We start from the raw sequence: 17599 nt of genomic DNA, 5'->3' as shown, positions 1-17599 counted from the left end.
ATTGTGTACAATAACTGCATCTGGTAAAATGGGCTCTGCCTTAACCTAAATAAAAGAAAAGAAAAGGAAAACAGAGTACATCGCTGTGCCGAAATTTAGTCACGAGGTGATAATCAAATAAGGTTAATAGGTAGTGATAGAAAGAAACGGCGTCGAAAGGGCGTCACTGAGTTAAAGCGAGTTTTATTTTTAGTGGCATCGCTGTCGAGTAACGCAACAGGAATCTGCATGTTTCCATATACATTTACGCTAACGCCACTCGAGTGGCGGCCGACTGCCGTCACTTTAGTTGCTTCTGGAAACGCGGCTTTAACCACTGCGCCACCTGGACCGATTTAATGATTAGAGATACAAATTGGCTGTGTCTGCGAATACCCAGATGGCGTCAACTCGAAATCCGTCATTTGACGTGCGACGACCTGACACAATGTAAGGAAAATTCTCTTCTAGTTGGTGAGCGCAGAAGTCAATAAAAGAGCCCGTTTCCTAAGCTGCGACGTAAAGCACAGCGGGTGCCACCGCAGGGCGCCCCGACTACAGTGGCCGACGGGCATAAAAACGGGATCATCCGAGCAGCTGCGCCCGGGTCGACACCTCGAAGAAAGAAGCACGGAGGAAGGAAGGGTCGACCACCTGAGGGGGCAGCAGGAGCCGTGCTCAGTGCACGTGCTGGCGGGGAGGGGGAGGGGGGGGGGCGCAGCCGCAGCGGCACCTGCGGGCAACAACCAGCAGCAACCCTTGCGCCTTGCCCGCCTCCCAGCTGTCGCGCGGCATCTGTTGCTGCTTCCGGCCCGGCCAGGCGCAGACACCTCCACACATGCTGGCCGGCTCCTAACTGACCTTGACACCCGCCTACTCGCCGGAAGCGTCCACGAAGGACGGACAAGACGGCGCTGGCTGGACAACAACTCCCGCTTACTCAGCAAGATCGGAGAAGTGAAGGATGCTTTTAGTCTGTCCCCAAAGAAGCCTTTGTTACCGAATGACGAGTATTGCTCTACACACAATGATGGACTGTTGTTGTTGTTGTGATATCGTTGTTTATGTTTTGATTTTGGTTGCCGTGTTGTTGATGGTGTTATGGTGCATCTTCCACATTCACTGGAAGTGTCACAGTATGGACCACCAGTCCGATGTGTATCAAACTTTGTGGAGATGCTCATCACGTAAAATGTATTAAGAATGTCTCTTTGAAAATTTCGACAAATCGGTTTTTTCCTTGCCTAAAACGTTCTCTGGATGTCCACTTTTTTGTAGTATTCATACGAATTTCGCCAGAATGTCCGTTATCGAGTTACAAGGCGATCTGTGAAAAAGTGTCTTCAAAAATCGTTCACAGCGGCAAAATAACAGTCGACATCGTGGGCAAGGCCGCAGCATGGAATTTCAGCGTCTGCCTATCAAGTATATGGAAATTATGGAAGTGCTCGAACTTGAGATCGAACAAGCGTGTTACAACTTCTGCACAATAGCGGATGAAAAGCGTATCGAGTGAGCACAGCAGCGAATAACAGAGGCTGCCGAAGAGGCTCGCAGGACCACCGTGGCCACGAAGAAGACGGAGGAGGACTTCAAAAATGGTTGAAATGGCTCTGAGCACTATGGGACTTAACTTCTGAGGTCATCAGTCCCCTAAAACTTAGAACTACTTAAACCTAACTAACCCAAGGACATCACACACATCCATGCCCAAGGCAGGATTCGAACCTGCGTCCGTAGCGGTCGCTCGCTTCTAGACTTTAGCGCCTAGAACCGCTCGGCCACTCAGGAGGACTTCCTTTTGGATCTGGAAAGGACTGCTGTACCGTCCAGGAACCGCTGACTAGAAAACGTAACCCACATCTTTAAACGCGTTTTTCTCGAAACCATATACACTCCTGGAAATTGAAATAAGAACACCGTGAATTCATTGTCCCAGGAAGGGGAAACTTTATTGACACATTCCTGGGGTCAGATACATCACATGATCACACTGACAGAACCACAGGCACATAGACACAGGCAACAGAGCATGCACAATGTCGGCACTAGTACAGTGTATATCCACCTTTCGCAGCAATGCAGGCTGCTATTCTCCCATGGAGACGATCGTAGAGATGCTGGATGTAGTCCTGTGGAACGGCTTGCCATGCCATTTCCACCTGGCGCCTCAGTTGGACCAGCGTTCGTGCTGGACGTGCAGACCGCGTGAGACGACGCTTCATCCAGTCCCAAACATGCTCAATGGGGGACAGATCCGGAGATCTTGCTGGCCAGGGTAGTTGACTTACACCTTCTATAGCACGTTGGGTGGCACGGGATACATGCGGACGTGCATTGTCTACATCTACATCTACATCTATACTCCGCGAGCCACCTTACGGTGTGTGGCGGAGGGTACTTATTGTACCACTATCTGATCCCCCCTTCCCTGTTCCATTCACGAATTGTGCGTGGGAAGAACGACTGCTTGTAAGTCTCCGTATTTGCTCTAATTTCTCGGATCTTTTCGTTGTGATCATTACGCGAGATATATGTGGGCGGTAGTAATATGTTGCCCATCTCTTCCCGGAATGTGCTCTCTCGTAATTTCGATAATAAACCTCTCCGTATTGCGTAACGCCTTTCTTGAAGTGTCCGCCACTGGAGCTTGTTCAGCATCTCCGTAACGCTCTCGCGCTGACTAAATGTCCCCATGACGAATCGCGCTGCTTTTCGCTGGATCATGTCTATCTCTTCTATTAATCCAACCTGGTAAGGGTCCCATACTGATGAGCAATACTCAAGAATCGGACGAACAAGCGTTTTGTAAGCTACTTCTTTCGTCGATGAGTCACATTTTCTTAGAATTCTTCCTATGAATCTCAACCTGGCGCCTGCTTTTCCCACTATTTGTTTTATGTGATCATTCCACTTCAGATCGCTCCGGATAGTAACTCCTAAGTATTTTACGGTCGTTACCGCTTCCAATGATTTACCACCTATGGCATAATCGTACTGGAATGGATTTCTGCCCCTATGTATGCGCATTATATTACATTTATCTACGTTTAGGGAAAGCTGCCAGCTGTCGCACCATTCATTAATCCTCTGCAGGTCTTCCTGGAGTACGTACGAGTCTTCTGATGTTGCTACTTTCTTGTAGACAACCGTGTCATCTGCAAATAGCCTCACGGAGCTACCGATGTTGTCAACTAAGTCATTTATGTATATTGTAAACAATAAAGGTCCTATCACGCTTCCTTGCGGTACTCCCGAAATTACCTCTACATCTGCAGATTTTGAACCGTTAAGAATGACATGTTGTGTTCTTTCTTCTAGGAAATCCTGAATCCAATCACAAACCTGGTCCGATATTCCGTAAGCTCGTATTTTTTTCACTAAACGTAAGTGCGGAACTGTATCAAATGCCTTCCTGAAGTCCAGGAATACGGCATCAATCTGCTCGCCAGTGTCTACGGCACTGTGAATTTCTTGGACAAATAGGGCGAGCTGTCCTGTTGGAACAGCAAGTTCCCTTGCCGGTCTAGGAATGGTAGAACGATGGGTTCGATGACGGTTTGGATGTACCGTGCACTATTCAGTGTCCCCTCGACGATCACCAGTGGTGTACGGCCAGTGTAGGAGATCGCTCCCCACACCATGATGCCGGGTGTTGGCCCTGTGTGCCTCGGTCGTATGCAGTCCTGATTGTGGCGCTCACCTGCACGGCGCCAAACAAGCATACGACCATCATTGGCACCAAGGCATAAGCGACTCTCATCGCTGAAGACGACACGTCTCCATTCGTCCCTCCATTCACGCCTGTCGCGACACCACTGGAGGCGGGCTGCACGATGTTGGGGCGTGAGCGGAAGACGGCCTAACGGTGTGCGGGACCGGAGCCCAGCTTCATGGAGACGGTTGCGAATGGTCCTCGCCGATACCCCAGGAGCAACAGTGTCCCTAATTTGCTGGGAAGTGGCGGTGCGGTCCCCTACGGCACTGCGTAGGATCCTACGGTCTTGGCGTGCATCCGTGCGTCGCTGCGGTCCGGTCCCAGGTCGACGGGCACGTGCACCTTCCGCCGACCACTGGCGACAACATCGATGTACTGTGGAGACCTCACGCCCCACGTGTTGAGCAATTCGGCGGTACGTCCACCCGGCCTCCCGCATGCCCACTATACGCCCTCGCTGAAAGTCCGTCATCTGCACATACGGTTCACGTCCACGCTGTCGCGGCATGCTACCAGTGTTAAAGACTGCGATGGAGCTCTGTATGCCACGGCAAACTGGCTGACACTGACGGCGGCGGTGCACAAATGCTGCGCAGCTAGCGCGCCATTCGACGGCCAACACCGCGGTTCCTGGTGTGTCCGCTGTGCCGTGCGTGTGATCATTGCTTGTACAGCCCTCTCGCAGTGTCCGGAGCAAGTATGGTGGGTCTGACACACCGGTGTCAATGTGTTCTTTTTTCCATTTCCAGGAGTGTATTTTAAATTAATGTCGTGTGACTAGGGCCACCCGTCGGGTAGACCGTTCGCCTGGTACAAGTCTTTCGATTTGACGCCACTTCGGCGACTTGCGCGTCGATGGGGATGAAATGATGATGATTAGGACAACACAACACCCAGTCCTTGAGCGGAGAAAATCTCCGACCCAGCCGGGAATCGAACACGGGCCCTTAGGATTGACAATCTGTCGCGCTGACCACTCAGTTACCGGGGGCGAAAATATTTCATCTTGATGGGTAATATTAACTTTAGAACGATACATAAAATTTTGATCCAAATTTGATGCCGGCATTCTATCTATCAGGAGTCGTAGTCGTTTTGAGATATCTTCCGAAGTCTGTTTTGCGTGATTTTTAGGCGAAATAAATTCTGCCAAACAGAACAGTCTCGGCAATCGCTGCATGCCTCACGTTGTCACGAGGATCCTATGCTGTTGGCTTCCGGTCTTCAGAATGATGTTTCCTGCATTCTGCCGTATTTTAAATTGACTGCCGAACTCTTGGACGGTTAAATTTTTTTATTATAATTTATCAGAGAATGTTGGGTTGTCTACTGGTAATCGCTCCAACCAAGTTGTGTGTTAAATATGTATCCCTGCAGATGTGGCTCTAACGTCATCACACTAGTTAGATCATAAATAAATATTTATCATACTGCTGAAGGAGTCTTTTTCATCATGAACAGTCCGCAATACATAATTTATTTTAATCACAGCATAAACTCCTGCGTTGAGAACAGCGCCAAGTGGTTCTTCACTTCCGTCAAATTCTTGGCCTGCTCCTGAAGAAACACTGACGGTTACCCTCTCCACCAACCCACGAATCTCGAAAACATAGCCCTACGTTTTCAACTAATTGAAACACAAGCCAGATTAAAGTACCGGAACCTTTGGTTAATTAAACGAAATTAAAAATTAGAACGACGCAATTTAGATTGGTACTTACACATAAACTTCGAAGTCAACAAATTGAACACCACATCTATTGTGGACAGCAACTGGCTGTGTCGCCAACTTTCAAATTCATAATTTCCCTGTTACATTGATTCACTACCAACCTAGACAGACAAATCTTTGAATGATATTGTCATTCGCGTCGGACACGATAGCAGAGAACATTTTTCGAAGTTTAGTTTCTGTTCATCCCATTGTCTTTGTTTACCCTACTGGATTCATAGCAATAGTACACATTGGATGTCGAAATGTGTAAGTCACATGACGGGTGGTACCACATCCCGCCAACACAACAATCTCAGTCCATTCATCCATCGTTAATGGTTCACATCTCAGAAAATGAAAAAAAAATTGTTCACCATTTCCACTTTTTGCATGAACAATTATGACTCATTAAGTATATATCCACAATGTGTTATTTATTTCAATCAGTGCCAATCACATCCAGTTTTTGGCCTTATTCCAAGCTTCCAATTTCAACGAAAAAGAAAACTGCGAGTGTGATGCTTCCACAGACAACTGGAAAGACTTGCACCAAACCAGATCTTGAATGAACCAAATTTAACTGAATTCGTACGATTCCTTATAACACGCCACATACCAAACTATTCCAGTCACAAACGTCGACAAAAAATTATAACTTCCATTACAAGTAAAGATCAGAAACACAATCTATTTAATTGTTTACTTTTTATTTATTTATGCATTTGTTTCACCTGGCAAGATTAGGGCCTGCAGGCACTCACATCTAACTAAATATCCTTAGTAAGTCAACATTACATTAGGCATATTTTTGTCGTATGAGAGTAATGATATCTAACAGAAATGTATGGTAGCAGTAAAGCACTCAAGTGTGGAGAAGCTGACTTGTCAGAGGGAGGGGGGGACGAAAGGAAAGAGAGAGAGAAGGGGAGAGAGGGGGGGGGGGGAAATGGTAGGCTAGGATTTTTAATTTCAGTGGAAGGAAGGAAACAGAAATAGAAGAGGATGAAAAAATAGTGTACAGTTTGCAGTGGCACAGATACTGTTTCTCAGCTGCCCAGGAGAAGAACTACTCGGACATGAAGAGAGGGAAGCTACGCCGATGGCAACACAAGAAGCTTTAATTTCCTCTTGAATGCAGAGCGGTTTAAGAGACGGCGCATGTTAAAGAGTGCCGGTCGGAGTGGCCGTGCGGTTCTAGGTGCTACAGTCTGGAACTGAGCGACCGCTACGGTCGCAGGTACGAATCCTCCCTCGGGCATGGATGTGTGTGATGTCCTTAGGTTAGTTAGGTTTAAGTAGTTCTAAGTTCTAGGCAACTGATGACCTCAGAAGTTAAGTCGCATAGTGCTCAGAGCCATTTGAACCATTTTTTTTATTAAAGGGTAGTCTGTTTCACAGTCGTATGACTGAAATAGAGATGCTGATGAGAAAGATTTAGCGTTATACAAAGCAGGAGTCATATTTATTGCACATATAATCGGTAATTTCCAAGAATGATTGCCTATCGAAGTCGCGGGACCCAAACGATGCATATCGAGCGTGCGATCGTAAATCGATCATGGGACTCTGGTGGCGGGCGTTGTGATCAATTATTTGTGATAGTCATTTTTATCTGTTTTCCGTCGTTCCCTTCGTTGCTGTAAATTACATACCTCCGCGAATTATTTGTGAGTTGCTAGGGAATCCCAGACGATTTATGTCGTTAGTGAGTGGGATGTATGGTCTTCTTGACGTTTCTTTGGCGGATTCTCTCACATGGAAAAATCAAATTCCATATTTATCCAGCGCAGAAAATTGTTCGACTTTTTGTCGCAAATATGGAGTACTACCGAATGACGAAGGAAGGGACTGTGTAGACTGTGGTGGTGCAAAGTGTGTAAAACTTGGTAAGAACAGTTTCGAAGCTGAAATACCGTTTACAATTTCATTGCGGACACTGCGGAAAACGAACAAGTATAAGGAAGAATACATGGTTTCACTCTTCCAAATTATCCATCCAGACTTTCACATGATGACAACACCGACGACGAGTAAGGTAAGTCGCTCCTTTGCAATTACAAGTGTTTTTGTAACGCTCTTCTTTTGACGTTGCTGTAGCGACCACCGTAAACATACTCATAACGCCCGCCACCGGAGTCGCATGATCGATTCACAATCGCACGTTCGATATGTATCGTTTGGACCCCGCGACTTCGATAGGCAATCATTCTTGGAAATTACCGATCTCTTACAGTAACGAAAGATAATAAAAAATACATCTTCTATACGAACGAAGAGACAGAAACACAACTTACCAGAATGGTCGACGAACCGGGCACGCAATTGAGAGATGACAACAAAACAAACTTAAATAAAATACGAATGAGGGTATTATTAGCTTCGAAGGCAAGTACAAGAACTGCAACGCATTACAGCTGCCGTCGTCCAGCACTGTTTTGGCGAATGATTGTTGCAGACTGGCGTGACCATGCTGTGTTACCATAGAAATGGCCGTGGTATCTCTGGAGGTGTAGCCCTCATTGAGCTGGGGTCCCTGTCATGCAGCGAGAACAGACCTCCTCTCCCTTAGTTGCTGTGCGTGGGTGTCTCTCAGATCTGATGAAACGCCGCTCAGCGGAGCATCGTGAATGCTATCTTTCCGCGCGCTATACGAGATTGGAGTAATAGAGAATTGTGAAGGTGGTTCGATGAATCCTCTGCCAGGCACTTAAGTATGATTTGTAGAGTATCCATGTAGATGTAAATGTATGCATGGCGAGTATGCGTAAGCTAGGAAGTTACCAACATAACTCTACTGTTGCTTATAAGTTTGGTTTATACATACTTTTAAATGCAGGAAGTAGTTTATTGAAAGATTTGTGCACTCGATCTTTTATCTTTTGTTTGTTTGGAAATGACGTTTATGTTCTGAAACAACATTAAGTGTTGCTAGTTTGTTACGTTACTTCACCCCAGTTTTTGTGTTCCTTCGCGCTATTTTAGGTTGTGCATTGGTAGAAAATGTTTTTAACCTTAACAAGAACCTATTTTTCTCATAATGTTCTTTGTAATGCTGCGCCGCAGAGAGGTATTGTAATGGCGGCCTTAAGATTGGTGAGGTGAATGCATCAGTGCTTACCAATCCCACGTGGCATTCCTGCTGCCACAGCCTCTGTCGCGGAGGAGATGATTCAGTTGCACAGCCAAACAGTAAACGTGTAAACCGCTAATGCTTTCTCATTAGCGCCCCTAGGCACCAGTCATGCACACACCACCGCACTGCACGCTTCATCATCCTGTATCCGTAAGGTTCCCTGTATCCGTAAGGTTCACATCACACGGCTGCCTACATACTGGCGTCAGAATTGGCTGTCACGTCAAGAGTTTGGCGACTGTGTTACCGCATCTGCTTCAGCAGCCACCGTCGCCTATCTGGACTTGTAGTCTGATGCAGTACACTGCGGTGAGTAAACATTTTTCTATTCGCCTGCTTTTTGTGTGTATTTGATTGTGGCCCTATCGAGTCATAGGGACAGTCATAGCACTTTAATTGTGTCATTTGTTAAACCGCGGAATACTGCAGATTTGTCACAATTTAGAGGAAGTGTATTTAAAACACTATTGTGATGTACTCACTCCGTCGTCAGGCCACGAGTGGCCTACCGGGACCATCCGACCGCCGTGTCATCCTTAGTGGAGGATGCGGATAGGTTGGGGTGTGGGGTCAGCACACCACTCTCCCGGTCGTTAAGATCGTATTCTTGACTGAAGCCGCTACTATTCGGTCGAGTAGTTCCTCAATTGGCATCACGAGGCCGAGTGCACCCCGAAAAATGGCAACAGCGCAAGGTGGCCTGGATCACCCATCCAAGTGCCGACCACGCCCGACAGCGCTTAACTTCGGTGATCTCACGGGAACCGGTGTAACCACTGCGGCAAGGCCGTTGCCCCTAGTGTGATGTAAATTCTGTAATTTGTCAAGGCATGAGTGCACTGTAAGTGCAGTTTTTCCCATTTTTTCTTTTATTGCAACGGCAGTTGTAGAGTATACAAAATACCAGACACATGTACACCTACTACGGATGAGACTGTTGCCACTGTATAAATAATGAGGTTATTGGCAGTTAACATTCAGCAGAAAGAATACAATGAGGAATTACATAGAAAAGTGGAAGTATTGCAAGCCCTTCAACACCAAATACAACTGGGAACAGGGGACGTAAAATCATTGTTGAGTGTACTCCCTCCCTCTGTGGGTCCATTGGCAGCCAACTTGAAAACGCCTTTTTGCATGAAAACAACAGAGACTGTAATTGTATTTATTACAGATATTGTAGCTACTGCCAAATAGAGTAATTGGGCAGACAAGATATGTCTACGTACGGCTAATATGTGGTTGGCCAGTGAAGCTAAGACATACATTACGAATCATGAAATACTTGGTAATGCAGAGACGTTCAAGCAGTTAGCAAATAGCCTGTGGCAGCGCTATCACAAACAGGTCGGTATGAGATCCTTCAGGGAAATGCTTAGTAGTTTGGTACAGAAAAGCAATGAATCTGTGGAATACTTCTCGAATATAATCCGAAAGATTGATGCACAAACATATGAGATGACGCGGAATGCAGAGGCCGACAGAGTCGTCCTGTGTGACAGTGAAAATAGGGCTCTCGATGTCTTTTTTTATCGGCTATCTCCACTGAAATGTCATGTAAAGTCAGGATGGAGATTTGGAATGTACTATCCACGGCTGTTAGGATAATCACGCAGTTAAGGGAAATCTGTATTACTACAAAAGGGTGTAGTGACCATCAGCTCTTTTTCTCTGAAGTAAAATATCACAGATGTGAATGTAAGGACCATTTGCAGAAGCGATGCCGTCATTCACACGGCAATAAATGCGGGAGAGTCGGCCATAAAGCACGGAAGATTAGATATAAGAAACAGGAAAAACAGCATTCGTTAAATTCAAATGGGAAAGTTTCGCCCATTGGAAAGCATTAAAGCATTCCCAGTAGGACATAATACCGCACACGTGTATGCAGTGATTGAATGCTGCTTTTTAGGTTTAGCACAAGTCAAGGAACATAAATTTACAAATTTTAAGTAGACGCAGATGCACACGTGTCAGTTGTTAGTCTGAACCTCTTAGGCAGGAAGAGACGCTCGTCTCCATGTTACAGGTTATGTTGGGTAGCTAACAATGACCCAAAGTCATTAGGGGCAACGTTGCTCAACTTAAGCATTAGAGCTAAGAGTTTTCATGATCACATGGAAGTGTTGCCACACGTTGGTGAAGGGTTTCCTGAAATCCTCGGAATTGACTTCCTTGAAAAACATCACGCTAAAATCGATCTTTTTCGGTGTACAGTTGAGCTCAATTGAACTTTGTTTCTGCTGAGAACAACAATTGAAAGATAGACAGCGCCACAAGGTGCACCGATCTTGAATGTGTTTCCAGCTGAATTGCAAACACGCATACAAAGGATCGGTTCACATATAACGTAATGTTGGGTACAGGGAAGTCAGTTTGTGGGCTACAGTAGATACCGCCTTACACAAGATATATAGCACGTTGTGCAACCACTAGAGAACAATGACGAATTCGATAAAATTCAGTATTTTGTGCACAGAAACATAACGCACATTAGTAATATAAACGGTGAGTTTAGGGTTCCTGTTGCCTAGATAATTTTGGCATGGGTGGGGTTAGTCTGCCAAACAGCTTAATGATTCTCACTGTAGATAGTTCTGATGAAGGAGACTCACAGGTCATATGATGACCAGAGAGTCAAGCAAACCATTAGTACATCTGCATTACGTAAAAAGATGGACCACTTACAAGGTAGTGACCGACAAGCACTGGAAGCTTTATTGCCACAATTCATGGATGTGATTAATACAAATGGTCCATTACACAACTTTGTATATAAGAAGCCATATCTTGTACCTATGCATCTGCTGCTATTAATGGAGGAATTCACTGATCAGAAACTGGTGGACTGGATAATAAAACATGATGACAGACAATGGAGTGCTGCAGTAGACATTGTCCTAAAGAAATCACCTATGCTACCCAAAAAATACAGGTTCTATTGCGATTATCGTTATCTGTACTCAGAAATTGTAACTGATGCATATCTCATCCCAAAAATTACTGAGACTTTCGAAACTTTGGGCCAGAGCAAGTATTTCTAAACAGTGGACCTGAGGAGCAGATATGACCAGCTAAAAGTAAGGCCAGAAGATAGATGGCCTTAGTAACACCATAGGGCAAGTATCAGTATCACAGAATGCCATTTGGACTGAAGAACGCACCAGATACATTCCAGAGACTGTTAGATAGAGTACTCCTTGGATTAAAGCCTAAAAACTCTATGATATGCTTGGATCACATCATAGTGTTCTTGAAAAAATATGGAAGAACATGTGAGATGTTTAGAAGACACATTCAGTAGGCTACAGACAGTACGTCTGATGCTCAGTGTGCATAAATGCCATTTTGCACAGACAAAGTCAACTACTTCATTAGTGGAAAGAGTGTAAAAACTGATCTCCTGATTATTATTAGGTGTGTGTGAATTCTTAACATCAAAAACAAACAAAAACGACTTCAATCATTCCTAGACCAATGTAACTATTATGGAAAATTCGTCCGAAATTTTGCAGAACTCACGATATCGTTGAATCGTTTATTAAGAAATGGAGCAAGATCTGAGTGGCTAGTGGAGCCTCAAACAGTATTTGAGACATTGAAAAGAGTTTTGATATCAGATCCAGTACTGATATTTCTTGACTGTGAAATATTTTCTCATGTGATACCAGCAATGGAGTGTTAGACTATATTTTGAGTCAAGACATAGATGGTAAACAACATCTAGTAGCTTACTGGATCAAGGCAACTAAACAAAATGAAAAGGAACTACTCCATTGCAGAATGGAGATGTTAGCAGTAATTTCTGGAATCATCTACTTTCGCTGCTGTTTTTATGGTCATAAATTTAAGGTATTAACGGATCAAACATCACTAAAATGGTTGTTGGGAATAAAAGATCCTTCTAGCACACTGATGAATTCGGTTATGAAGTTATTTATAAGCCAGATAGGAAGTTTATGAATCCAGATACTTTCAGCAGGGAAAGCAGAGTGCAGAGACTGCTAGGCAAAAGCGTGGCTGAATGACAAAAGGTGACGTAGACTGTCAGGCTTTGAAATCGCAGCTGCAGTTAGTGATGCATGACGGCTTAGTCTGCAGATTGACAGAGTCGACCGTGCATGGTTGTTTTGCCAGCATTCAGGGAAGAGGTATTAAGACAAGTGCATGACCACATGTTAGCAAGTCATAGTGGTCGCAGAACAATGGATAGAGGAATTCTGAAAAATTCTGGTTGATAATGAGGAAACGTATGTGAAAAATTGTGAACGTTGTGTGCATTGGGCTGATCTTAGTGATTATAAAATTCCACTACAAAGATTTCCAGAGGCTACATATTTTTGGATCGTTTATTAGAACACTGTCAGGGAATAAGTATATACTGACGATGACATACCTTTTTTGCTGTTCACAACAATAGTAGCAATTCCTGATCAGCAAGCTAACACAGTGGCACTTGCGATGCTGATTAATTGGGTACTCACTCAGATTTAGTGTACAGGATACCTTAATTGCTGAACAGTGTACAAATTTCGTATCAGATTTAATGAAATAGTTTTGCTTTAACAAACTCTGAACATATCCTTTTCATTTGAAAGGAAATGGGTCAATAAAAAGGGCGCATATTATCATTTCTAATACGGTAAGCCACTATGTAAATACTCAACACGACGATTGAGTCACATAGCGCGAATTCATAGTCTCGATGTACAACTCCAGAGTCCATACAAGTACCTGTTTTTCACGACATGATGTAGTTTACAGCAGAAAGATGGAGATCTTCAACATGAGAAAGCCTAAACTGCAAGGTGGCTATAATTTCGCACCATACAAGCACTCATCCAGCTACTTTGCTGTGAACTACAACCACAATTAGGTATCATTTGATAGGTTGTACATCGTATATATGAATATTTAAAGGAGACTGACACAGTCACGTACACCTTGTAAATGGTTGTTAATGCTAATTGCATGAAAGGGGACGGATTGTCTTTATTATCAGAACGGCGTAATGAATGGTTGCCTGTACTAGTAGAGGTTGGAACGCCAGTGGAGATAAAGCGGCAGGCAGAACTCAAGCTCTGGGTAGAAGACCCGCACAGGTGTTGGTCCTGCTTAAAAACAGGAAGTAGCTAGACGGACGTCGTAGCACCTGAGCTCTGGAGCACAATAGGGTGACGGCCGGCCGCTATTGTAGCAGGACCAGAGGGATCACCGGAACTCTGCAAATCTTGGACGCAGGTGAGGGGAACGAAGAAGTAGCACCTTGGAAACCATTCAGGCTGGGTTATTTCCAAGGATTTTTACTGAGAAGCGTACCATTGTACGTGTATAGGTTTTTCCTCGCAAATTTTCCGCACTGGACGACAAAAGACTAAAATAAGGTTGATCGGCGTTCGGAAGAATCTGTAGAGAGGAAGAATATTCCGTGGTTTCGGGAATACGATTCGTTTTCGGAATTACGAGGGTGGGGAGCCGAGCCTTGCTGTGAAGCCAGCAGTAGAGAGACGTGGTCTTCCGTTGTGAGCGGCGTGTGTGACGGTCGCTCGGTACCAGCTTTGTTGGTACAGACGGACTTGCCGTCTTAGCTCTCAGGAGAGTTTATAGTTAGAACAGTTAGGCACTGTACTGTTCTGAACCTATACGATTCTGGACATCACCTCCGGGTTGGAAGTCGTCGTTGAGTACGCGGCGTTCAGTAATTGAGAGCACTTCTTCTGCCTATACTTACGTCGAGACGTTATCAGAACTCCGTCCGCCGGCCGAAGTGGCCGTGCGGTTCTAGGCGCTACAGTCTGCAACGACGAGACCGCTACGGTCGCAGGTTCGAATCCTGCCTCGGGCATGGATGTGTGTGATGTCCTTAGGTTAGTTAGGTTTAATTAGTTCTAAGTTCTAGGCGACTGATGACCTCAGAAGTTAAGTCGCATAGTGCTCAGAGCCATTTGAACCATTTTTTGAACTCCGTCGTTGTGGCTGGTAGTTCGCGTTTCTCGTCTGTAGAACACAGAGAGGAGAAGGCAGTATTAGAGTATATTAGTCAAAGGACCGCCTTCTGCCGTCCTAGTGTTTGAAAGAGTTTATTTGTGGCTGGAGTTCTTCCATCGTCGGAGACGAGTACGAGAACCATCACTTCGACGCACCAGACGCAGTACATACGGTGATATCGCAAATTGCTTCGGCTTATTAAGGCTATAAAAGCGAAACAGCTGTGATCACGTTAGTTTATTTCCACTGAGGTTCCTTACCACCGTAGATCGTCTTGAAAGTAGTGCCTTCTATTGTTTGGTACGTAAATGATGACAGTCATTTCGCGTTACAGATATTAGACCGCACAGTTATAATAAGGGGCAGAGTTGGGCAACTGATTAATAATTTTATTTAGGAAATATAGACAATTGTACTTAAAGGGTTGATTTTAATCTAAAATAAATATATATTGGCTCAAATGGTTCAAATGGCTCTGAGCACTATGGGACTTAACTTCTGAGGTCATTAGTCCCCTAGAACTTAGAACTAGTTAAACCTAACTAACCTAAGGACATCACAAACATCCATGCCCGAGGCAGGATTCGAACCTGCGACCGTAGCGGTCTTGCGGTTCCAGACTGCAGCGCCTTTAACCGCACGGCCACTTCGGCCGGCAAATATATATTGAACAGCAACGTTTATCATTTAGTAGTATTAGCTGCTTTCACAATTCATTTATGTTTAGATTGTAATTTATACGTTAAAAAGAGCATTAAGAGATCCTAAGATGCGCTTCAGCGGGTAGTCAGACTGGGCCAAATCAACATTTTAGCGTTTATTATTTTCTTTTGCGTACATTGATTTTTACACCCGCCTGGAGTAGCATCTTAGAAAACTTGAAACTAATAGTGAGACAGAGAAGGAATTTGCAAAACATTTACGTGAAGTTTGGCAAAGGCTGAAACGAGCCAACACGAAAGCCTTAGTATGTCAGGAACTGATAGGGCAGTGAGTAGAGATACTGCCACAGTAAAGAATTTTGTCACTGGGTACTATTAGCATACCCATATACGTCTAAAGGTAAAACCAAGAACTTTTGAACTAAGTACCACAGTCCATGCCACATTATTAAAATGACTTCGCCAATAAATGTTAAGTTACAATTACCAAAGAAAACTTCTGTTTTTCATGTGAGTAAGGTCAAGCCATTCAAAAGAACTGTGGATGCATTGCCGCAAGTTTTATTACCTAGACCAGTGCCAAAGAAAACATCTAAGAAAGCTACGAAACAATTACTTAATGATGATTAGGATACACACATTGTACCTTACGTCTTCAGATCACGGGATACGTCGTTTCTGATTAGGTCTTTATGTTGTTTCTAGGGTTATTGTGTACATTTTTGGCCTTTATTTTGATATGTGTTACTATGAATTTATTTTCATCGTATATATGGTGTGTTTTAGAACATTTTTGTTGTTGAATAGGGTAAGTGTAGTTTTCATGGTTGATTTTTCATATTTACGTATTTTCAGATGAGGGAGGGAACTGATTTAAGACTCCTTTCTCTTAAGTCGGCACAAGTACGAACGCAGGAAATGCTGATAAATTCGGAGCAGAAGGAAGTTTATGTTCTCATGTCACTGGAAGACTTGCGGGGATTTGTCCAGCCAGAGTTGTACAAACTAAGGCACAGGCATATGAAATACTGTTGTACTTATTGTTCTTACGGAAAACGGAAGCAGCAAAGTGTCAAAGTTCCTCATTCCCTGAGATTGAGAGCGCTTTGCATTTCTTTAGCTTTCTCACCGGAAATCGTAATCATGAACTGTTACGAGAACGAAAGCTCAAATACATGACAAAAGTGGAAATACGGATCAGTGATACATTGATAAATGATACAACTTATGATACAGGAGGAGCGCAGTTTCGCTTTTCAGCTGCCATCGCCGATACAACTGCAATCAATTTATCACACCCTGCGTTGTATTGGCTGGATAAACCACTGAAACTGTTACCTGCGTAAAACGTAACTCTCCTAAACATCACCTTCAACCGAACAATTACACTTATTGGGTGAAAAATATAGCATCAGCGAGAGGACGAATTCATGTGGAACAAGTGTTGCAGCATATCCAGCAATACTGAGATGAACAACGTTATAACATCACGACTCTTAAGTACTACAATTACCAGGTCATGGTTCTACTAGTAGTTTGTGCACTCTAATGAGTTACTGGTACACCATGTATAAGTGAAGTGGCTTATTAGTTGGTTCAAATGGCTCTGAGCACTATGGGACTTAACATCTGAGGTCATCAGTCCCCTAGAACTTAGAACTACTTAAACCTTACTAACCTAAGGACATCACACACATCCATGCCCGAGGCAGGATTCGAACCTGCGACCGTAGTGGTCGCGCGGTTCCACACTGAAGCGCCTAGAACCGCTAGGCCACACTGACCTGCGACTTATTAGTATGAATAAAAAACAGAAAGTGTAACGTAACGAAATTATGAATTTGTGTTAGCATGTAAGGTATAAATAGAGGTAGCGTGAGATTAATCAGATGAGCTCAATGCATCACACATAGAAAACAGCGTCACAGAGTTAAGAAACAAAACAAGAGCCTTGTGGTTCACATGTCATGATCTTCCAAATTACAAAACCCCTACAGTGAATAATTGTCAATGTACAAAATATGTTAATGATATTGTTTCCGAAGTAGCCTGAAAAAAAAATTGGGGCGAATTTTCTAAGGGAGAGGGGAGTGTTGCACCCAGAAAGACATCCTTGGTGTATGTGAATTCTTTGTATCTCTACCAGGCCAGCGCAACGCCAAGCCAGGGCACGCTCATGCGCGATGTCGGCATCAAAATGTCAAATAGGCAGAAGGGCTGACACTGCACATAGTGACACACACCCGAGGCCACTGCTACGCATTGTTATTAGTGAATAAAGAGAAACAGAACCCTAAACAGCAAAATCATGGCCAGAAAGTCACGACACAGGGACTGATTGATTAATCTGAACCATTACACCTATCATGCTGTACGAACTTCATATGCCATTGCTGTGACACTTA

The sequence above is a fragment of the Schistocerca nitens genome, chromosome 4 (genome assembly GCF_023898315.1).
Source record: "Schistocerca nitens isolate TAMUIC-IGC-003100 chromosome 4, iqSchNite1.1, whole genome shotgun sequence".
NCBI classification, from domain to species: domain Eukaryota; kingdom Metazoa; phylum Arthropoda; class Insecta; order Orthoptera; family Acrididae; genus Schistocerca; species Schistocerca nitens.
This window is presented reverse-complemented; position numbering follows the sequence as displayed.